General features: G+C 46.9%; 1 protein-coding gene across 2 annotated transcripts in view; it reads left to right on the top strand.

Moving 5' to 3' along the window:
- The first annotated feature begins 5,149 nt into the window (after positions 1–5,149).
- The window catches only part of LOC119386516 (juvenile hormone acid O-methyltransferase), a 56,221-nt gene continuing 36,906 nt past the window's right edge, over positions 5,150–24,464 (top strand). The window contains exon 1 of one of the 2 annotated variants that reach the window (XM_037653782.2): positions 5,150–5,331. The gene's annotated coding sequence lies outside the window, so the exon portion shown is untranslated. The remainder of the gene's footprint in view (positions 5,332–24,464) is intronic. The other variant, XM_049413156.1, reaches the window with a different exon arrangement.

Consider the following 24,464-nt stretch of genomic DNA (forward strand, 5'->3'; position numbering starts at 1 on the left):
GGAAGACGCGACGCGCGTAGCGTTTCTCTTCGCATTTCACGACGCTTTCAAGGAGTTCATATCGAGTATCAGTGTTTATTATACGCTTATTGATGCCATCTTTGCACGGGAATTACCATATGCGGTGTCCACGTATATGTTAAGAACCTCAGCTACCGCAAGTGTTAAATCATGATCATGGGCGTTAGTTGTCGGTACGGAGATGTGCCACAGCGTGAGTGCGTCCACATCAAGCGGTGCTATACCTGCCGAACAGTAGATATTGTACAAGCTCTCATATACCGATGCACTAGGAGCAATCAACTACTTCTGTGACAACACGTTTCACTTTCGTGTTATACCGATTTCATGACGGAAGGATCAGCCATAATTTTTTTTTCTCTACATGTCACTTTTCTGGTATTTTTCAGGGTACATAGGGGCAACGCTGCAGCATGGACAACCACAAGGCGTCCGCCTCGTTGCAATGAGGCGTTACTTGCGCGGATTTTTTACAGAAGCCGGCAGGTGAGGGAAGCGAGTGCGAGGCACCACCATAAATGACAACTGAATAGATGTACATTAAATGAGCCAGCCTGTTAACTTCTTATTGCAACCATGGAGTTATGCATGTTCCTTGTTTATCCTAACACATTTGGGACAAAGTGTTTGAGTTACACTTTCTTTTCGTGGTAAAATTTTGTTATTTCCTTTAGCCTGTAAATTAGGTTGCTATCATGAATTCATAATCATTTCCACCCGACAAGCCCGTTCCCATGTGTATTCGCCGCGAATTGCTCACCCGCCTTTTACCCACCTGACCCGAAGGGTTGCTGATCGGGCGAGTTGGTCATCCATGAACGTAGCGTGTATTAGCGCGGTACATAAACGAAAGGCACACGACACAGACGTAGAGATAGGTGGGCGCTAAACTTCCAACTCTTAGTTGGAAGTTTAGCGCCTACCTATCTCTACGTCTGTATCTTGTCTCTTTCTTTTGTGTACCGCGCTAATACACGCTACGTCCACCTCACCCGCCATTCGCCACATCACCCACCTTCCACCACCTCACCAGCCATCCAACATCTCAACCACTAAACACCTTGCCCACTATCCGCTATCTACCCACCATCCACCCACTACATTATTCCGCTGTAATGGGAAGATGGTGGCTTCCATTGAACCCCCCATTTGTCTTTTTCCAATAGGGTTATAACCAAGGAGGTTGTTATACCCCGATTCATTTTACTGTGTTCTATTTGGCATCAACAAAAGCGCAGTAAGCAATGAAAAAATGCGTTCAAACCATCCATTCCCGTAAAGAAAGACATAATTCATATAACCGGATTTTAGAAAATGGCGCGAGCGGTGTGGGCGTGCCGGAACAGGTCCGTTCAGAAAAAAAGAACCTCGTTGCTTGCCGCAGTTTTGTCAAGACATTTTCAGTTCTCGTGCGAGTCTGGCAGCGTCTACACATAGTAGAATAGCTTTCCTAAACTATCGGATTCGGCTGACGAGCGCTTCGCGACGTATCGGCAGTGGATGCCCTGAGATGTAAGCAAACCATCACCGGCGCGTCCAAGGTTTGTTTGCATGGACTCGCTTCCACGCGCTTTATCGCAAAAATTTTAAAGAGACATTTGCTGCACGAAAGACTGGAGAGGTTAGGGCACTTTCCATGGAGCAGTGCAGTGAAGCCAATCATCTGCACATTTTCAAAGAAAGTGTTTTGCGTGTACTTTGTGATGTAAGCGTTTTTGAATATATTTCTTGTTGTTCCTAGACACGTAGAATCATATCGGCAAGTAAAGAAAATTGGTATTTTTTATCGTTTTCTGCAAAAAAAAGAAACTCCGTAGGGAAAGGGTGTAAAAAATTTTAGGTGGTCGACATTTCCGGAGCGCTCCTTTACGGCGTCTCTGGTAATCATATGGTGGGTTTTTGACGTAAAACCCAACAATTAATAAAACAAGGGGGGGGGGTGAGGTAAGATTATTAAGGCGACCAGCAATACTGGCCGCAGATGCGTCATGTCTACCCTCCCGAAAAGCTATAAAATGGTACTATGCAGGATGCGCCGAGCCTCTCGTTTGCCCTAGTTTTGCTGGTGCTGGCTGAATGACACTCAGTGAAAGAAAACATCGTGGAAATCAGCGTGCAACGAGTATACAGGCAGAGCCGCATACTTCAAATATAGCGCGCCCAATGCCCACAAATGCTTCGCTTCCAGCGCAAAAGACTGCGCAATACAACGATGACATTTTTCCTATATACGAAATATCGCAATACCGCGAGTTGCCCGTTATCAATGAGCGCCCTTGCCGTAAGTGGCTTCCCTCGCCTTGATCGGGTGTGTCAAGCGCGTGTCTCCTCTTTGGCGCACTATCTTTCCATCCTGAGTCGAATATGAACAGATACATGTGGCCAATTCTTGCGCCTGCACTATCATTCATTCTAAATATGCTGAAATATAACGGTTAATATAATGAAAAGCCACCTGCTCGATTGCGCAAAGTACGTTTTCATGGCGAGCTAAATCAATTGGGTGAATGGACCCAGTTATTTTTGATCGTGGGTTCAAATAATTTCAAGTAATTTTTTTTTCCGCTGTTGCCCAGGCCGGCTTTGTGCGACACTGCAACGTGATGTGATCACTTGTCAGCGAACGTTTTGGTAACATCGAAAGTGAACGCCGGATTGACACCTGATATGTGGCTTCATTGGGAACGCAATCGTGTTGCTTTAAAAAAAAAAATCGAGAGAGCCGTGTAACTGTGTTCAAACAGCCGGACAATGGTTGTAGTTGGACTTGTGTCAAATAGCTGACGCTGTTTTGTACAGGGATTTGCTCTAGCTAGATATTTTGGTCCTCTAAAACGCAGCACATCACTGGTCAACGCAGAAGTGTTTAGCATTTGCTATGGCGTGCAATCCACAAGCTATTTGCTGTGCCTGGGAGGCAAGGTCGAAGAGCGCTGCAGCAGCAGATGATTGGACGGGCGCGTAGTTATTGCACCCGTTGGTCCCTTTCAGAAAAAAACAGCTGCACAGCACACACAACTGAAAACATTTAGCAAACGGTGAACTTACCGTTTATCCCGTGGTCTAAATGGCTGCATTTCGTCAAATATGGCGTGATTTCGCATTGTGTACCTTCATCTGTACCGAGAGAGTAAGCGAGACGGTGAGAAAGCGAGACGTCCTGTCAGCGAGCAATCATTATGTTACGTGGCACGACGTTACATGGAAGCTTCTGAGCCACGCCAACCCACCAAGTAGCCATTTGATGAGTTGCAAATGTGTCGAAGCTCAATCCGTCATCGTTGCTTCCTATAGGAAACTTGGTAAAACCAAACAATATAGCATGTAGCACAATTTGGCAGGAGAAATATTTTAATCAGCAAGTCCTTGTAAACGCCAGTCGTAAAATGCCTTTTGAACTAAAAAAAAAATGCATACGACTTCACATTTTCAAAGTACGATGATACTGTAAATACGTTTTGTTTAAATAAAAGAAACAGGCACTGTTCCAACTTGGCCAATTTCATCAGTTGCACATGGACCTTTTTCTCACAGATACTGGCGTGCAAGTAAGGATATGCCCCGAAAAAGTTATTCTAAGCGAAACTACAGTCGGTTACAGCCTAAGAACAGATGTAAACTCCACCCAGAGCCTTCGCTGTCCTTAGCATTTCCATAAATTCCCCATCCAATTGCAGTCGCCCATTTACGTGGCGTCGAGCACGTCTGGCGTATTTCAAGTGACTTTCCCATTGAAGCACATGTTCTTGCTGCTAGAAAACTTGTACTTCCTAGTGAATTTCAGTAAAGACTGCGACTTCACTGCTCAGCCAAACGTAAGATTTTAACGAGGGACCATGAACATTATATAGTAACATGCGTAGTATTTACATTAGCAGCGAAAACGTAATTATGGTTTGAACGGAAACCACCAAACACGACTCTCGTACAGATGAACGACAGGCGCGCCACAGTATTGGGGGCGGAGCTTGTACTGATTCTTAGGTTGTAACCGTCTATAGAGCATTTCAGATGAGGGGAAAAAACAAAAAAAGTGAAAAAGAACGCTTATTTAGAAGGAAAGCATGCTCGCGTACCCAATACAGGACACGGCTCCGGAAACAGCACATCTGTTTTTAAACACGTGTGTGTTGCAAATGTTTTATTTTGTTCTAGAGAGAGAGGAAGCGCAGCGAGCGAACGGTCGCGAATGCCGCGAGGCAGAAGAACTTTGATGTGGCGTGTACTTCGACAGGATATGAACAGGCTGGGAGCATCTGTCAGCCTGGATTGGTGTCGTGTTATCCAAGGAAAAACAATTTTCAGCAGCTGGTGCAATAATTTCGGAAATATCGCTGAGCCGTGCAGGGCTACGCCAGGCCACTGATTTTTCCGGACAGCAAGGTACCAGTGTCTTCCCGTTATAGTTCAAGCATCGTCCGTGTTCTGCGCAGCATTCGCAGTTTGCCAAGCAAGTGAATATTGGCTCTGTTTGATGTTTCTAGCTGCTGAGTTGTTTAAATTGAGCTTTATTTATCTCTGCATTACAACTTAAAAAGGAAAGGTGAGATTGCTCTTTTGATTTTCTTGTCCACATCTCGTACTTCATAATCTTAACTTCAGTACAACTGCGCAACAAAAAAGATATGGACAACAGAGAACTAGAAACACCCATCTGTGTGGTCCGTTTCTTTTTTTTTTTTTTTTTGCGCAGTCGTACTGAAGTTGTGAATTACCAACTTGTGCAATATGCGGCTCTCATAGCCTTTAAGTAGGTAGGAAGTTACTCACTGTATGATACACATTACGACAGTATAGCAGCTCTCGGCAAAGTTCATTTCGTACTCTGCTTTATAGAGACAGTATAATCGCCATTATTTGTGGGTAAGCTAGGTGTCTCTGGGTCTGTGCAGAGGAGCGAGAATAGAATAATAGCGGTGTTATCACGACACCCTTAGGAACGTGGCTGTATGTTTTCTTTTTTTTTTATTATACATGGCTTTTTCAGTGCATGTGTGCACCGGATTGCATTCGGCTTATCATGTACGTAACACAGACAAGGAGGGTGTCGTCTTTTCGCATTACGCACAAGGTAACGTCAATGACACGATAAGGCTGCTGCTCTCGAGAGCGAGATTACACACGACCTCTAGACGTAAGATCTCGGTTGCAAGAACCACTGCAATGATAACAGTTGAGCTTGTCATGACAGCAACACAAACGCTTCACGCATTTCAGGGAGAAGGCAGTGAGTGATTTTCAAACGGCCTGAAGGCGTAAAGGCTAACGCTTGTTCTCAATAGGAACCTTGGAGTGATCATAGCTGAACAGGTAAATGCTTTTTTATGCCCCTTTACGTGGTTAGAAATGTTTTATCCATACCAAGAGTGATATCGCAAAGAGTTTTTACTCAACTTTCATATCTGTGGTTTTCTGTAATTTTCTGTGCCCGCGAGCTAAAGTAATTATTGAGCTTATGCGACCGAAGTTTTTGTGGCTTGAATGTATATCGCAAGAATAGGTCATCACTTCATTTAGTGGGGTCGCTTACAAACCGAGGATGAGGACATGGAAATATGTGTGTTCCCATATGCACTTTAGAACATACTACGGCAACATTGTTTATGTTGAACTTCTGGAAGGACTTCGTCAAATTAACGACGAACCTCCCGAGGTTATTGTAGATCTTGGAGCCATGGATCATAACTTGTGAAACATATAATGTCTAGCATATGAGCTTTTCTTGCTGGTACCTCGCGTAGATATTGAATTTCAACACAAAAATTGCTCAAATGTTGCGTGACTAAACAGCTATATCGCTACACTACGCGGCGTATCGTAGTGGAGAACTCCGGCTTAACTTTTTCCACGTGGGGTTGTTTAGGGCGCTCAATTTCAGCGTAGGGCGAATAACCCATGTTTGTAAGAACAAATATAACTGAAAGGCACTTGTGGTGAAGAGATGTTCAACCAATACTATTACGACGCTGCAAACAGGGAACACGTCCTGTTTCATGCAAAATGACAAGCTATCTAATGTAACGGTGACTGTAGCTCAGATATGTTATGCAAAGTCTGATGGGCAGTCGCACACTAATAAAAGCTTGACGGTACTTTGTGCGCCGCTTTCTGATGTAGTATGTTAGTCAATTCGTAGACATGCCTCACATTTGAAATGCGCTAAATTTGGAATGTGAAGAATTTACTCGTCCATCTGGCACAGTGCGAACATTGAAGTGGGACACTCTATCTGATAAAAATTATGTCGAGATAAAATTCCCTTTGGCACATATGACCTCTGCAAGATTGCGAGTTAAACAATTGGTCTGAATTCGCGCATTCAAGCGACTCTCCAACATGCATACTGTAATATCTCCTCTATGTAATGCTGCGTACACAGCACGAGAACAAAAAAAAAAGCGTCAGAAACGGCACCACCAGCTCTGACTAACATGTGATATAAAATGAAAACGCAGCATACAACAAAAATTAAAAAAACAAAACAGTGACGTGGACATGTCTCCATTTTTCAACTTCTTACAGCGCAACTCTTTACTTCTAGCCCATGGGTTTCGAAGGCGTGAAGGATGGGTGTTCTTGGCTTTTCGCGTCCATATGTAGACACCGTATGTAGGCAAGAAATAAATTATCATTATGGGTGTGCGAATATTCGAAAGTTTCGAATATTCATCGAATATTACATTCGAAATATTCGTATTCGATTCGAAAATCGTGTATTCGCAAAGTTTCGAATAATCGATAACTTCGAATATTCGAGAAATTCGAATATGCGATTCGATTATCATGCATAAAATAACCCGTCTTCCACATTTCTGCTGCGTTCGTATAGCTAAAAACGTTGCCGATAGGAGCGATACACATCGTAAGTACACGGAGGCACGATATCTGCCTTCGACGAGCGCCCCAATACGTATGATCTATTGCTGGTGCATCTCCGACGTGCAGCGCTGTTGGCGATCACGTAACCGTACATTTTCAATATTATGCGGCGTAACGTGCCGCACTACCACTCGTTCACTATGCGGGACCACTTCTGAAGAAAGACAGTGACCCACGTGACTGGTGGCGGACTGTTCAGATACCCCAGTCTGGCAAAGCTTTGCCCCATGTAACTCCCTATACCAGCCATTCCTGTTCCAAGCGAGCGTGCCTCTTCAGTGGCAGGGGGGGGGGGGGGGTTGTCTCTGTTACAAGGGAGCGCCTGCTGCCTGATCATGTGGAGCAACTCATATTTCTTCATGATAACATGTATTCATTACTTTCATTGTGCCGTGATATTTGATTGTGTTGTCATGTGCATTGTGCTAGCCAGGACATTGTGTTCTGGAGATAGCAGTGTAGGTTTTGTTGCCAGTCAGGCTGTTAATTCTTTTTTCAAATAGCTACATGTTAAATAAAATAGTTTTACTGTGGAGGCATCTTTCTTTTGATATTCGATATTCGATTCGATATTCGAAGGTGGATATTCGTATTCGATTCGTATTCGAAAAATTTGATATTGGCACACCCCTAATTATCATATAGACAGGAAATGAACGCGGCGCACAGGGTGTATCCAGAAATGTTTTGCGGCGGCGGGGTTCAAGCACCCTTTTTGCGCACGTTCATGCGTGTATTTTTATGTTTGCGTGTATATATGTAGATACACAAGCTAAACAGGGAAACTTTGAGGAGGGGCGTGGTGTTGCAGCCCCCAACACGCACCTGGATGCGCCAGTGTCGGCGCAGTTGGCGGAGCGTGCTCACGCTGCGCCGCTTTCCTCAGCGTTGTGCGGTGGCACAGCTGTAGTATGACGTCGAGCAGTACAAGAAGCCAGAGAAGGCGAAACGCCTGAACGGCGCAGAGCGTTCTCGCCGGCAAAGCATAAAAAAGCAGAGAGGCTTTAATAGCAGCAACGGGAATGCAGACAGCGAAAGTGGGTCCGGGCAAAAGCGTAGAAGACATCTAATGACCACGAGCGCGAAGAAGATCGTGTCACCGTCTGCAGACGCTCACGCCAGACAAACAAGTGGACGGGCAGAAATGCGAATACAGCAACGCTGGTACTCCGTCCCCATATTAATGTTGTAGTCCCGCGATATTCTGCAGCGGTTTCAGATATTTTCTGCCTAGCTAACCTTGCCGTACATGCTGTACGTGCGAAAGAAGATTATAAATGCTTGCCAAGCTTAACGCTTTTAACCCTAGATATGACGAGCGAAATGTTTGTTGCGTCCATCACTGTGGAACTTCTCCAGCGCGAGAACTGTCCCAAGTGCACGGCAAGCTAATACCAAGTTTCGCCGAAGTGACGCTCACGTGACACATTCTAATTTTGCACACTCTCTGCACGAACGCCACGCGAGACGGCGAGCACGCGCAGAGAAATCCACTGAACGAACAGAGAAGTGTGGACAGTGCTAAGCAGACGTCAGGGCGCACCGATGTAGCCACACAATCGCTCCATTGTCGCTTATTATGCGTCAGCTCGGCTCTCCACGTCTCCAAGTATTTCTCTTGGAGAGATGGGCATGCGTAAATCGAGAATGTACGTAGTGTTTTGTATCGGCTTCGTTGTGAAATAACACCAAGCGGAAGAAAAAAAATCACGCCATCTCCCGCTTAAGGGGACCATGAGGGGATGCGAAGCAGCGTTTCGGCATGTTGAGTCCGCGTTTCAGAGGTGGAGTGGACAGGGGCTGGGAGAGGGGAAAGGGGTGACGGGAGAGGGGAAACGGAGAAAGAGAGTGGAGAGGGGGTAAGGGAGTGGAGAGGGGAAGTGGAGATGTGTGTGGAGAGGGTTTGCGCATGCGCGCCGCACACCACCGGTTTGAACTCCGCCATAATATGCTTCGCATCTAAAAGGAAAAAGCACGGATTGGAGGTAATGACCGTAATGAGGGATACATTGGTGCAATGCATATAAAGCCAAGTTACTATTCCTCAGCATTACAATTGAAACTGGGCAAAACGAATTAATTTCCTATATGTTTAATATATTTGACTTGGAACACTTAACATTTTACCAAATTCAATGTACCGCATTTTAACTGTAATGCACCAGGTGGGGCTGCGCAGTGTTTGCAGTAAATGCCTCCTGCATAAAGTACGCCCAGCCAAAAGGGACGGGCGGTATTTCTTTGTGTGCTAATATTTGCGTGCATTTCGTCGCATTGCTATTCTTTTGCTCCAGACAGACTCCCTAAACAAGAAATTGTGCTGCAATGCCAACAGAAAGAACAGCAGTGGCTCTATTTTTGCTCATAGGCAAACACATGGCTGAAGCGCAGTACAGGTTTCGTGTTCCTTATGAAGAATTCCGCCAGCACACTGCTGCTCTTAAGCTATCATTGCTCTAATTTTGTATGTCCCGGTGTCAACGCTTTATTTTTCATTACACTTGTGCTTCGAATGCAAGTAATGACATCTTTTTTTGCACATGCTAATTAGAACATCCAAGAAGTGTTGCCTTAGGTAAAGAATGCTTTGATTGGAACAATATTATCCAATGTTTATTGACAATTTATATATGCGTTGCGCAAACCAGTTCATGATTTCTTGAGTCTGTTTTTTTTAAGAGAAACATGACCCATAGAAGAATCGAGCCGTCACCTGAGCTCACCAAAGCGGTTGAAGAACGCGCAGCCAAGTACATTTGCAAAATGTAGTACGTGGGATACGCAAGTATAGCATAGTAATTATGCAAAACCAGCTAGAGCGAGCAAAATGCGTGTTTTATTTCGATTGCAATTATATGGACAGTCTCGGCTGGTTTTTGCCGCCGCCGTCATGCGCCGTATATGTATAAGTATGTGGATATATACAGAAGTCACAAAGCAAATTAATTAATAATATCTGGGGTTTAACGTCCCAAAACCACGATATGATTATGAGAGACGCCGTAGTGGAGGGCTCCGGAAATTTTGACCACCTGGGGTTCTTTAACGTGCACCTAAATCTAAGTACACGGGCCTCAAACATTTTCGCCTCCATCGAAAATGCAGCCGCCGCGGCCGGGATTCGATCCCGCGACCTTCGGGTCAGCAGTCGAGCGCCGTAACCACTAGACCACCGTGGCGGGGCAAAAGAAAATTAATTCAGAAAAGTGCTTTCGAAGCGCGGAATCGAACCAGCGACCTCTCGTTCCACAGTGCGTGGCGCTAACCACTACGGCACGAAACGCAGATGCCTCAAGTAGCTAACGGCGAGCGTTATATACACACACTTTACCGCAGTACTGAGAGACGGCAAGGGCTTATAAGCGACAGTAGGATTGGGCGTGTTGGTATAACATGACAAAGAGTGCTTAACAGCGCAAACGACCGGAGGGGATAGAAGAGACGAGACAGAGCGCTGAACTGCCAACAATTGTTGGCAGTTCAGCGCTCTGTCTCGTCTCTTGTATCCCATCCGGTCGTTTGCGCTGTTAAGCACTCTTTGGCTTATAAGCTTTTCTTCATTACCAGCGAGATGGCGCGAGGAGCGCAAAGGGCGCACTTAAAGGCGTCGCCCAGCTCGCTCGCTTCTTCTAATAATTGCGCAGGGAGAACCTTGCCTTTCCATTGTCTGCTCGCGCGGTAGTAGCTGCCGGATAACGATGGACGCGTGGTAGTTGCAGCGCGTCCATCATGGACCGCTTTTCTTGCTAACGCATTCATTGCTTCGCCTTTGCGGCGAAACTGACTTTTTTTTTCTACGTACAGGTGGTGGTAAAGTTCCACCACAGCAGTATAGTGTTTAGCTCGACTGGAAAAGGTGGTACAATCTGCTTTTCTAATCCTCTTGTCTGTGTTCCTTCAATATCCGCTCCACAAAACCAAGATGAATATTATTACCGTTCCCACTTTGCTGCACAAAAAAACGTTACTTTCATTTTTTGTTACTGTGTATGCTAGATCGTCGCATACTTAGTCTATCATTTCAACATATTAATTTCACCAACACCCTGAAATCATTCACTTTACATAGAAATGTTTTGCCGCTCCTTTACTAATGATCTAAGCATCCGTTTTCGTTCCAAGTAGAACGAAAGTTCGTCACAGGTCAGCTGAATCTGTTGTTTCAGTTGTTTGGGTGTTGAAACAGCTGCTCCATATTTTTGTTAAATTCACTCCGTGCTTTTTTGAAATGGGAGCTCAGGCGACGCAGAACCATTTTTTTAGCGGAGCTACGGGCTTTACAAGTGTGCGCAGTTACATTCATATCGCCTGTCGTAATGCAGCTGCAGCTCTCAGCCAATGCTCTCGTCTTACATGGGAAAGCCATGTCAGGTGCGCGCCGGTTTACATAGGAAATGTGATACCATTGCTTCGAGGGCGTACTGTCACATGACATTGTTAGGTGGTCGGGACGTTGAAGAAGGTGGCAGTCAGCGTGTTCAATACGAAACTCTATTCGGGAGAACTTAGGCCCAGGAAATGAAAAGTTAAAGTACCAGCAATACACTCTGTACACTGATAGCCGCAAGCACTGTCGTTGGCCGTCGTTAATCTCATCAGCAGTAAAGTGCGTCCGCATTTTATACCTGTGGCATCGAAGATTCCAGCACTATCGCTGGTGTCCAGGTTAGTTCCAGAACAAACTCTGTTCGCGTTGCGCACTGAAGCTTACAAGAATATTCTAAAATAATCTGGCACGTTCCCAGACAGTCGGGCGCGGGATGCGGTTCCGCGTGTGACGAACTGGTTATATAAAAATCCAAAACGGAGCATTGAAAAAGCATCGTCCCGATGATTAAAAGAAAACATGAAAGTGGAACAAATATGCATAGTGTGACAACGCTCTGGGCGACCCAGCTGCAACACCTGGCGGTCTTTTTTAGTTTAATGCTCTGCCCTTCCGTTTGTGCCATGCTCAAACGACATTCGAGAGATTTATGGGCAGTGTCTAGTGGACTAAAGGGGGACATTTACATGTGTTATTTAGGTTACGTTATTATTTATCAAAGCGCTTTTCAATAGCACAGCGACGGCGTGTTCCTTGAGCTTGATTACATACGGAATGCTGGCGTTGTTTTAAACTCTAAAAAGTGGTGAACGTGAAGCCCTCGTAATTGGCTCTCTCGTAGACAAACAAGACATACGACCGGACACACAGAAGACCGCAGCGGCTCGTAACTTGAGCAGAGACGAACAGTGAAGGACCTGTGATGTTTTCTGTGTCTTTGCTCATGTTTCCGCCGTTTTATTAGGAATTTTGCACAAGTTCATTCTCCACTGAAGTCTCTTGTTCACAAAGACGCGCCGTACTTGTGAATTGATAAATGTGAGGCTGCATTTCAACAGATGAAGTTTTAGATGCGAAAGAATCTCTTGCTCGGGGGTATGTCCCGCGGCGTGCTAGTCCCCACTCACACTACGCATGCGCAACTCTCCTCCTTCCCTCTCTCCAACAGCTGAGCGTTACTCTCTCCACTTCTCTACCAGCACCTGCTTGCGCTTCTCCTGCGTTCTCGCTTTTGCTCTCGCGGCGCATGCGCTACTCTCCTCCTTTAGTCTCCTCTCCTTCAAGAGGTCGAGCGCTGCGCGCGTTTAGTCCAGCGCTTGCTTCAGTTGAATCCTCTGAAATGCGGGCTCGACATGCCAAAATTCTCTCCTGCGCAGCGCCGCGATGAGCGCCAGCGCATGCGCGTCCCCTCCCCTTCTCTGTCCTCTCCTACGCTGCCCCCCTCTCGCGCGTGTAGAGTGCGTTCCCCGCTCGCCCTGCGAGAATTACCGGCCCGGCTAGAGGGAAGACACGACGCGCGTAGTGTTCCCCTTCGAGTTCCACGACGTGAGGCCGGTAGCATGCCCGAGGTCAGTAGCATGCCCAACAAACGCCAATGGAACGCGATCGTGCAAGTGCTCCGGCTTCGCATCGCCTCATGGTCCCCTTTAGCGGGAGGTGGTGTAACTTTTTTGCTGACTTCATGACCTATTCTGAACCATTTTGATCTTGAAGCTTCCAATGAGTTGCATATAGAAGTTAGTGGACTTGGTGCTGGCGCTGTGCTCGTGCAAATCTGCAGCGACGGCCAGAATGTCGTAGCTTACGCCGCTCGTACACTTACGACAGCAGAGAACTACCTCGTTACCGAGTTTGGGTGCTTAGCAGTCGCCTTCGACATACAGGACTTCCGTCCATATCTACACGGCCGCGAGAATGGTGACAGAGTCATTCAGTATGCTGGTTTGTTAGACTCCGCGCCCCATAACGCCGGTTCGGTCGTTGGGCATAGGGCCACGAAGAGTGCTGCTTTTCTGTGACCTATAAGAGCGGATGATGTCACACGGATGCTGACTGCTTATCCCGCTTCCCTTCAGCGTAACACAAATACTGACGACGATTACTTTGACGACACTTTAATTTCTGTCTCGCCTGGCATTCCAGATCTCAGAAGCTTCAAGACCGAGCAACAGCGCGAACTTAACTTCAAAGCCCTCACGTAACCTGCGCGTGCTTCCAGCGGAAAGCATTTTGCTATTTCTAATGAAATGATGTACAACAGGAGCTACACAGACGACGGTCGCCCGTTGCTATCGAAAATCTGGGAGACCATGAAACAGTATGTCACCAGCTATGCTGTTTGTCAGCGCCACAAGCAAACCACGATCACTCCGGCAGGTTATTTGCAGCCCGTTTCTCTCCCGACATCTCCTCTTTAAAAAAAAGGTATCAATTTGCTCGGACTGCTTCTAAAGACCCCATACGGCCTCCAATATATTATACTGTTCCTCGATTATTTAACTTGATGTACGGAAACAGAGGCACTTACACCTGTGTCAGTGGGCGTTGTCTCTCCCTTTCTGCTGCAACGGGTCATGATGCGTCTCAGCGCTTCACGGGCTGTCATTAGTGACCGAGGACGGCCGTTTATCACCGACGTTGTTAGAGAATTTTGCCTTTGTGGTTCGCCTTGGTGGTTCACCACTTCACTCCTTACCATCCGCAAACTAACGCTCTGACCGAGAGGACGAATCGCACTCTTAAGAATATGTTATCGATATATGTTGATGCTGACGACAGGAACTGGGACGCCGTCTTACCTTTCGTAACTTACGCATGCAACACTGCCAAGCATGAAGTCGCTGGATATGCGCCTTTTCCCTCCTTTAAGCCCGAAACCCGCAGAGTTTTCTAATCACCCTACCATAGGTCGGCAAAAAGTGTGAAGCTCACTCAGACTCACTCATGAAATATATTTTGCCCTTGGAGCTCAGTCGGACTCAGACTCAGCAAAATTTTCCTCAGCTGGGCTCACTCGGACTCAGACTCACTAAAATTTTTCTCAGCCAGACTCACTCGGGCTCAAACTCACCAAAATATTACTCACTCGGACTCACTCAGACTCACGGATCTATCTGAGTGTGAGTGAGTCTGAGTGAGTCGAGTCATGAGTCCGTTAGCACATAATTAGCTTTTTCAACCATGATGTCAACAGCAATATCTACCATAAATGGTGCTCTACTTGGCGCCTTTTAATCTCGTACCTTTATATATAGGTTATCAGTGGTTGCAATCCAGTAAGGGCATTTTTATTGAAAGAGATTACTCTCACGAGATAATTTTATCAAGAACAACCTGTGTCACCTGCTCCCCCCCCCCTCCGCCTTTTCGTGACTCACTCCTCTGATCAATAAATATTGAGCTGGCGTGTAAACACTAGTGCTTTGAAGTATGTGTGAGCCGACAGGAGTATAAACGTGAGCCGATATAAGGCTGTTAATAACTCTGAAGTTGTTTAGATAGAACCATAAGTCAGCAAAAAAGTGTGGGGCTCCCTCAGACTCAATCAAGAAATATATTTTGCGCTTAGGGCTCACTCATACTCAGACTCACTGAATTGTTCCTCAAACGGACTCACTCAGACTCACTGAAATTTTTCACAACCGGACTCACTCGGACTCAAACTCACCAAAATATTACCCACCCTGACTCACTCAGACTAAGACTCGCAGCTCCATCTGAGTCTGAGTGAGTCTGAGTGAGTGGACTCATGAGTGAGTTTGCCGACCTATGCACCCTACTACCTTTCTCGCATCAAGAAAATCTTTCCATCGCCCAGACATTTTGTCATGCCAAAAAACCACGTCGAGTCGCACACATTAGAATACTGTCCTCCTATGAACGAAGCAACAGTCGCTACAATGCCAGGCACATTCCTGTAAGTTTTTAAAGGCGATAGTCTTTCTTGGGATGCTTCAACGCAGAAATTTTTATCTGTCTGTCTGTCTGTCTGTCTGTCTGTCTGTCTGTCTGTCTGTCTGTCTGTCTGTCTGTCTGTCTGTCTGTCTGTCTGTCTGTCTGTCTGTCTGTCTGTCTGTCACATGATTCAGTCACCCGGCAATTCGAAGCACTTGCTGAACGCCCAGCCATCTTGAACTGATAGCGGCGTTCATACTTGTGAACATTGTCGATCAAAAAACAAATATTACGCATATCTCAGGCGCAACACCAATAGGTAAGTATTACGTGGTGTGTTCCTTTAGTAGAAAATACAGAGATACGTAATTCTAAATAGCCTAGTGTTTCTTAGGCTCCGCTGAAAATGTGACGCTATGAGCCAGGTGCGGCGATTCAATATAGAGGAGGATGACTCATCTAGTACGGCCTGCAGAATACTATCGTCTTTGGACGACATTTACAGCGAAGCACACAGATGCGCGGCCAATTTTTTCTCCTGGCGACTACGTTTTGCTGTGGACGCTTGTTCGTAAAAAAGGGACTGTACGGGAAGATTCTCACCAACTATTCTGGACCATTCGTGATAGTCACTCGTCTATGTGATGTGAAATACACTGTGGTGCAAGTGACGGCTAATAACCGGCGTTCGCTCGTTACACAATTTGATCATATGGCTCGCCTCAAGCAGCACCATCATAGGCATCTTTAGGTCAATCGGTGAGTTTCGTTTTCCCCCGCAGAAAATGTAACTGAAATGTGCGAGTTTGCGAAATGCGGAAGAAGAGGGAGGGTATTGGGGCCGGCGCTAGGCCTCTGTGGCACTGTGGTTGGGCGGAGCGGACTAGTCCTGACCACAATTGCACTGTTCATCCTTCCATGCGATTTCATCTCATCTGTAAATAAGCCCATTCCTTGGTAACACTACACAAAGAAAGAACAATATGAAAGAAAGCCGAAAAGAAGCCATCAGGTTGGCTAACGCGTATAAAATGGTTGAAGGTGCACGACATGGGCGGCTTCAGGTCGTGTGCGGCACCTACCTCTGAGAGCGTAACGCCGTCCGGGATGACCTCGCAGTCCAGAGTGCCGAGAGGTCGAAGCACCTTGTATGGCCCGAAGTTTCGGCGAAGCTTTTCGCTTAGTCCACGTCGGTGTATCTGTGTCCAGAACCAAACAGTTTCTCCGGAATGGTATTCCTTGTTACGTCGTCGAAGATTGTGGTGGAGGCTGTCGACCCTCTGCTGGTTCTTATTACACAAGAGGCGAACTGTCGAGCTTCATCGGTGCGCTGTAAGTAGGTAGGTAGCAACGTGGAGATTCTCTTCGTCGGTAATGTTCGGCAGCATAGCATCGAGCATCGTCAACAGGTACCTTCCGTAGTCCGCCTTGTATTGCGTCAGCTGTGTCGTTTGTTGTACGGCCCTGTTGTATGCGAAGGTCACGTACGGAAGGATGGCATCCCACGTCTGGTGTTCGACGTCGCGTAGGTGGATAGGTGATGAGAACCTCTGGGGCGCAACGACGCAGGACGATGTTCTCAGCGAAGAACTTTGCTATCTCGGCGGCACTGGCTTTAGGAAGGGACCTTGTCTCGGCAGTGCGGATGAGGTAGTCAGTAGCTACGACGATCTATTTGTTTCCGGAAGACGACGTCGGGAACGGCCCCAGTAATGTCCTCCCGATTTGGTGGAGATGGTTCGATGGGCTGCATAAGCCCGCCTAGTCTAGTCTGCGATATCCTCCGTCACTGGCAGTCGCAACAAGCGCTTACGTAATGGACACAGTCAGTAGTGAGGCGAGGGCAGTAGTAGTTTTTGTGTATCTTCGCGACCGTGAGGAAAAATCCAAGTGCCCAGCCGTCAGGGCGAAAACACACAAATCCGACCGCCATCAATACTGTAGACCATGTGGCAAACCTCACTGCATGGTGTGCCCGCACACGGTGACCACAAATACAGCCAAAGGTTCCGATTCGCTCTTCGTGTTTGTAATTAAAGACGACCTTAATTGTGATTAGAACAACGTGCTATATAAACTTGGCTGTAAAGCGTGAAGAAACGAATATATTGGACAGACAGAAAGTGCGTTCCTTCTCCATTTCGACAACCACAGGAGACACGTGGTAAGCCTCTCTAATTTTTCGTTCTCCAAACACAGTAACCTGCTTGCATTAACTCTTTCGAGCGCACCAGTGTTATACTTATTCTGAGGAGCTGTTCAGTGTCCAGCGGCAGGGATTCATCGTCAGTTGCCTTGCTAGGCTCAAGTAAATCAATACACACATACGTTTAGCCGGCTTTTTTCGCACAACGGGAGCTGCGGGCTCAATCAGAGTAACTGATTTTTTATGCTACCTTCGTGCTGACGACGACTCACTTCCAGAAACACCTGGCACCTTGCAGACATTGACAATCGTCGTGATTTCGCAACAACCGGGCTTCACACAGTCTTACATAAAGACGGAAGTTACTTGCTAAACCTACGTTTCTTTTAAACAAGCGTGCAAATTTGGTGCATAACTCATTTGTTACACCCTGCGGCATAAAAATGGAGGTCATGCAATTAATAAAGAGCCGTCGATTTATGAACGCCGAGTGACGATGGCCTCCAGCCACTGAATGCGAGCGCCTTCTGGTATGACGTGCAAGCGCATGCGCGTCATGCTGCAGCGAAGCATAATGGGAGCGACAAAGCATCCGTGTACAGCGATGCGATTGCATGAAAAATCAAAGAAGGAAGCTGAAGACGACTGCGGCGAAGTGGAGAGCATGAGCTTCTCGTATGTAGTTTAGAAAAAATGGAGACTGCAGATTAGGTGTCCCCGAGTTGATAAGTAGTTACATCGCGCACTTGCACGTCGTCGAGTCCTCCAGTTGTGTGCTGCAAGCCAAACCAAACTGTCATGAGTTGAAGTCCCTCTTCGTCCGTGCCCTCTCGAGTAGCCAGAGATTGTCAGATCTATTCCGGACTTCTGCACACACGTTCAATGCGCTTAAGATTACCACACCTGTTGCACGTCCTTGTTGTGGCTGTGCACGTTGAAGAATGTTCTATCTACCCCTGAGATCTGCAGCGGCAACGAACTCTGGAGGTGGCTTATGGACGGCGCAGCACCACACTAGAGACTGCACACTGTCTCTTTCTAGAGGTTGATGATGCATCGCGGCCTACGACGTGAACATCTGCACCTAGTACAGTTTGCAGGGAATGTTCTGCCGTTGCTTCCATGGTTCTCGCAATGTCAAGTGCACGCTGCAAAGCCAGAGCAGAACCTTCCAGTCGTTGGCGTAGCTGGCCATTGGCAATATTTTCCTCTAGTTGATATCGAATGAATTCGTCTCTATGCGTACCGAAGGCTGTATTAACAGAATGCTCGTGAAGGCCTGTCACGAATGAATCCACTGACTGCCCCGGCAGTCGAGCTCACGGCGGAACAGTTGCCGCTCAACAACGACATTAGCTGTTGCGACGAAGTACGCTTCACAGTATTTCGAAGGTGACGTCAAATTCCCCTGTTTCGCTCATGTTGTCGGCCGCGCCCCAGTGCTCCTCTTTACTAGTCCCAGATGACGACTGTTCTTGCTGCAATGCGTAGAGAATGCGCTGTTCTTCGGCGTACAAACAGTACAAGAGCGTGTTATTTCGAGAAGATGGGTGGACTATGTTTCCCGATTGGAGCAGATAACTTTCTCACAGCCTGCACCACTTCAACAGAATGGGTGGCTTTCATGGTGCTGGCAGAAATTCTCGCAAGAGCAGACTCACCTTCCATCCTTTTTGAGTATGATCCTCGTCGCCATCTGTTTTATCTCCGGCTGACATGCGGAGCGACTGCCAGCCAAATAAACAGAATCACAGTAGCAGAGCGAACGCCCGCTTACTCTATTATTAGCGATTATAATATGCAACTAAGCGTGAGTCATGGTGCCCTTTAGCTGAAAGTGACACAACTGTAACAACTTCGACAGCTCGCCGTCTTGCTGCCGATGGAGACCGCAGATGTAGCATAAAGAGAAGTGCCCTTCTCTTTATGAGAAGAGCCCTTCTCTCACTGGCGGTACCTGGAAGAGATCTGCTCTGCCAGGTACCGCTACGGTGCCAGCTGTTCACCATGACACCGTCAACTGGTTACATGAACCTATAGAAATTGCGTTCATTAATACTCCTGACCGCTAAATGGTCATTATCCTTAACGAACTTATGATCCGATGTCATTGGTATCCTATGCAACTTTTAGCGTGAACAAATGCCTTATTTTTATGAGTTTTTATTTTTTACGAATTTCATCCCATTCGAGCCACAGTTCATCGCTAGGTTGGCTGAGAACGAGTTCCGGTAGCCTCTTTGAAAAACATGATGTCACTAGGTGCTTGCGCCATAAAAACGTGTAGGGAACGGTGGTATGAGAAGCTCACAGTGCCTAGTGGAGTAGCTCTAGTGCGTCTCGCGGTTCCGGCTGGTGAGACAAGGCTTCGAATGCTTGCCTCTGGCAATTCATCCACGCTTACAGCTGTGGTGTGTTAACTTGTCGTTGGCCTGTTTTAGCTCTCCAAAGTAATGTGGGTGAAAGTTATTTCGCCTCCATACCACGAACAGGTATCTCTGTGCTTTGCGGGGTGAAAGACATTGTGGCGGCACGGTGCGGCGCCGCTTCTGCGCCTCTGCGCAGCGTCGACGCTGCTAAACGGAGCGCCAGTGTCATAAGAACACCCTCGTCTTCAGATGACAAAAACTGTGTGTGCTCCCGCAATCGTTTCAGTTGTGCACTTGCTGCTACGTCTTTTCGTGTGGACGGCTATAAAGTTAGGTGTGCCCACATCTCGGGACCCGGAAAACGAAGTTACCGCACCGCCATGGCCGACCAGGAAGCCCTCGCCGCACTTCGCCAACGAGTACAAAATCTTCAAGAGCAACTGCAGGCGCAACAACTGGTAATCAAGAACCAAGAGCAGCAACTCCACGAACAGCAGCAACTCATCCAAAATGAACCACACTCACCTGACAATTCTGCACACCCGCGATCGGCCCACGCCCCCCAAAGCTCTGCTAGAGCGGGCGCCACCACTCCAGCGGCCACCGCCGACAGGGACGTTTGTCGCGTCGCCGTCAAGCTCCCACTCTTTTGGGCAGAGTCGCCTGAGGTGTGGTTCGCTCAAGTCGAGGCGCAATTTCCCCTGGCACATATCACCCAGGACCGGACGCGCTACGACTACGTCGTCGCCCACCTAGTCTCTCGCTACGCAGCAGAGATCTGCGACGTACTCGCAAGTCCTCCAGCTGACGACTGCTACCTGCACCTGAAGAGGGAACTTATTCGGCGGCTTTCACCTTCAGAAGACGAGAAAGTGCGTCAACGCTTTCAGCACGAAGCGTTCGGTGACCACAAGCCATCGCAGCTACTGCGCTTTATGCGTGCCCTCGCGGGCAGCACGCCTGTTGACGACTCCCTCCTCCGAATATTGTGGCTTGACCATTTACCCTCTCATGCTCAGACCATCCTCCAGGTTCAGCAGAATCTGCCGCTGGACCAGCTCGCCGAAATTGCCGACCAAGTAGTCGAAGCATCTCCACCGCCGCCACCTCTTTTCGTCCACGCTGCCGGCGGCCCACAGCCCAACCCAAGCTCACTAGCCGTATCGACGAAATCGCCCGTCAGGTGGATTCTATTCAAAGGCGTCTGGATCAACGCCCGACGTTGCGTCCCGGAAAACGCCCCCATAGCCGAGGCCGAAACACCGATTCATCGCAAGAAAGTGACGACGGCCGCTGCTACTACCATCGCCGCTTCGGTGACAGAGCCCGGAAATGCCAACCACCCTGCTCAGTTGGACGTCAGGGAAACTTCAACAGCAGCTCGTAGAGACGGCCGCGAGCTGCCAACTTAGAGGCCGTCGCATTTTTGTCACCGACCAAGTCAGTAAGCACAGGCACCTCATCGACTGCGGTTCTGACATCTGCTGCTTTGCCCGAGCCTTCCTGCACGACAAGCGGCCTTGCACGTCGTTCGACCTAAGTGCTGCGAACCATTCAAGCATTAAGACGTAATTAAGCTAAATGCTGACATCAAGCGAGCCAGGATATCTTATTACCAATACACATTTGAAATAATTTATGATAATCCCAGAAAAATCTGCAATGAAGTAAATAACTTACCCGAGCGTCATAAAAAAAGTTGTTGATATCCCTGCTTTTGCAGACAATAAGACAGATGTCGAAACACTATCAGCCATGAATGCATGTTTTGTTAACGCTGGCGAATACATAGATACATTTTGTGGTGTAACGGATCCGCCTGTAGCAGATAGAAAGCGTCTACCGCACTCACTCTTTCTTACCTCTGTTACTCCTTGCGAAGTTGAAAGATTAATTAGTAAAATAGATGACAATGTTGCTGCAGGTGTTGAAGAAATAAGAGCCAGCCCTATAAAATGTGTAGCATCACTACCTTCACACCCTCTTTCATATATCATGAACACAATGTTAGAAACCGGCATTTTTTCCTTCAGATCTAAAGGTAGCCCGCGTTTGCCCTATCCACAAAGGAGGGGCTAAGAACGTACTATCGAACTACCGTCCGATATCTGTTTTACCGGTACTGTCAAAAATTTTTGAAGGAATCATACACACCAGACTTGAGTGTTTTTTCTCAAAGCACCAGATAATCAATCGAGCACAGTATGGGTTCCAAAAATATAGGTATATGGAAGTGGCGTTATTACATACCAAGGATGAGATACTAAAAAACATGGAAGACAGATCATACACCATAGGTCTTTTCATTGATTTGAAGAAGGCTTTTAATACATTAAAACATGACATTCTAATATCCAAGTTGCATGATTATGGTGTAAGGGGCGGGGCAGCTAAACTAATTAAAAGTTATCTCTCCGAAAGAAAACAGTACGTAAAGATAGGTAACATTGTTTCCCCAGTGAAAACTGTAAAAAATGGTGTTCCGCAGGGTTCAATCCTAGGACCATGACTATTTATAACTTATATCAATGATCTGTGTGACATTCCACGTTTCCCAAAATGAATTACCTACGCAGATGATACTAACATATTTTTTACAAGTAGATCACTCATGCACCTTGAAGCTGAGGCAAATAACTATTTAGTCCAATTGGAAACTTCGCTTCATCAAAATAAGCTCATGCTTAATATATCTAAGAGTAAGTACATCATATTCCAGCCCATCAATAAGCCTTACAAGGACGACATCAACATCTTGTTCAAAAACCAGAGGCTGGAGCAGGTTAAATCACAAAAGTTTGTCGGAGTGTGGTTCCAAGAAAATTTGTCCTGGAATACCCATGTCGATAGTCTCGCAGCCAAACTAAGCAAGACTGTTGGGTGCATATTCAAACTAAACCCACTTATACCGCTTTGGCCTAGAAAAACGATATACTACACTCTTTTTACTCCCGTTTGAATTATAGCATCCTGGTATGGGGCACTACAATAGAGAATAACTTAAACAAATTAGAAGCCTTACAGAAAAAAGTGCTCCGTCTATTTGAAGATTATCATGGCAACCCAAGGGATACGTCTAGGAGTCCACTATTTATAAAACACGGCCTACTCAAAGCAAGGCAGATCTACGAATACAAATTATTACTTTACATATATAAAAACAAGCTTCGCACTATGACAGTACACGAAAGCACAAACAAATACTCACTGCGTAGGCAACGAATTCACGTTCCTGCTACCAGGACTGGGTATATGGTAGAGCCCTAATTACATATCGAGCCCTAATTACATATCGAGCACCACTGTTGCTAAATCGCTTTGGTGAGCAATCAAACTTTAACATGTCATTAACTCAGTTCAAACGCCACATCAAGGACGTACTTGTGAATGGATTTCTGTAAATATTATGTCTCCTATGAATGACAGGCCAGGTTCCTCCAACCTGTTTCTCGCTTTTATTTACCATACGCATGTGTATGTAGATGTATATATATGTATGTATATATAGTGTGTGTATGTATGTAGAGGTGTGTGTATGCATAAATGCGTGTATGTGTATAGCATTGCCTGTGTGTGCCTTTTGTATTTCTTTTTTTTATATAATCAAGACAGCCAGAATATCTGAATTTCGTATGCCTATGTAGCTTATGTTGCAAATTTTCATGCAATTGTGTTCTAGTTATTCTTTGCTGCTCCATACATGTTGACAATTGGTATATCATGTCGCGCTGTTTGCTGGACGTTTAAATGTTGTACACTTCACGTAGCGAAGCCACGTCAGGCTGAATGGCCTTTAGCTTCGCTTCGTTTTTCTGTATGTCTTCCAGAAATGAAATCTATTCATTCATTCATTCATTCAACTGTGCACTGCATCCGCACTACTCCAGGCCCCCCGGTCTCCTGCCGCGCCCGCCGCCTAGCTCCGGACCGCCTTCGAATCGCCCAAGAAGTGTTTCAAGCGATGCTACGCGAGGGTACTGCCCGCCGCTCGGAGGGGCCTTACGCCTCACCGCTTCATTTGGTGTGGAAGAAGACCGATGGCTGGCACCCCTGTGGAAATTATCGCGCCTTCAACGCCCGTACCATGCCAGACAGGTACCCCGGTCGTCATATACAGGAATTTACCCCCCGCTTACACGGCAGCACCGTTTTCTCAACTATTGACTTGGTAAAGGCCTACACACAAATTCCTGTGAACCCAGATGACGTCCCAAAGACCGCGATCGTCACGCCCTTCGGCTTATTAAATTTCCGTTCATGAGCTTTGGCCTCCGTAATGCGGGACAAACCTTCCAACGCTTCATCGACGACGTCGTTCGCGGCCTAGACTTCTGTTTCCCCTACCTAGACGACATCCTGGTCTCTCCCCCAACGAAAAGGCTCACCGCCAACACCTTCGCCAACTGTTTCAACGTCTCGACGACCATGGCGTACTCATAAACGTCCAGAAGAGCACGCTTGGCGCCCCCGTCGTTACGTTTCTTGCCCATCAAATTTCTTCAGAAGGGACTAGACCCTTTCCTGACGCATCTTGGCCCTTAAGAACTACGCGCGGCCTGTCACAGCGAAAGACCTCCGCCGTTTCCTGGGCATGCTCAACTTTTACAGGCGCTTCGTGCCTAAAGCGGCCGCATATCAGGCCCCTCTTCTTGACACGTTGGCTGGCCTACGAGGCAACGATCCTCTCCCTTGAACACTACATTTAATTCAAGCGTTCGAAGACTGCAAAACTGCCCTCTGCAACGCCACTCTACTTTCGCATCCCAAGGCGGATGCTCCCTTGGGTATTTTCACGGATGCCTCTAGCAGCGCCGTCGGAGCCTCCCTG

This window comes from Rhipicephalus sanguineus, chromosome 3 (genome assembly GCF_013339695.2).
Source record: "Rhipicephalus sanguineus isolate Rsan-2018 chromosome 3, BIME_Rsan_1.4, whole genome shotgun sequence".
Lineage (NCBI taxonomy): Eukaryota > Metazoa > Arthropoda > Arachnida > Ixodida > Ixodidae > Rhipicephalus > Rhipicephalus sanguineus.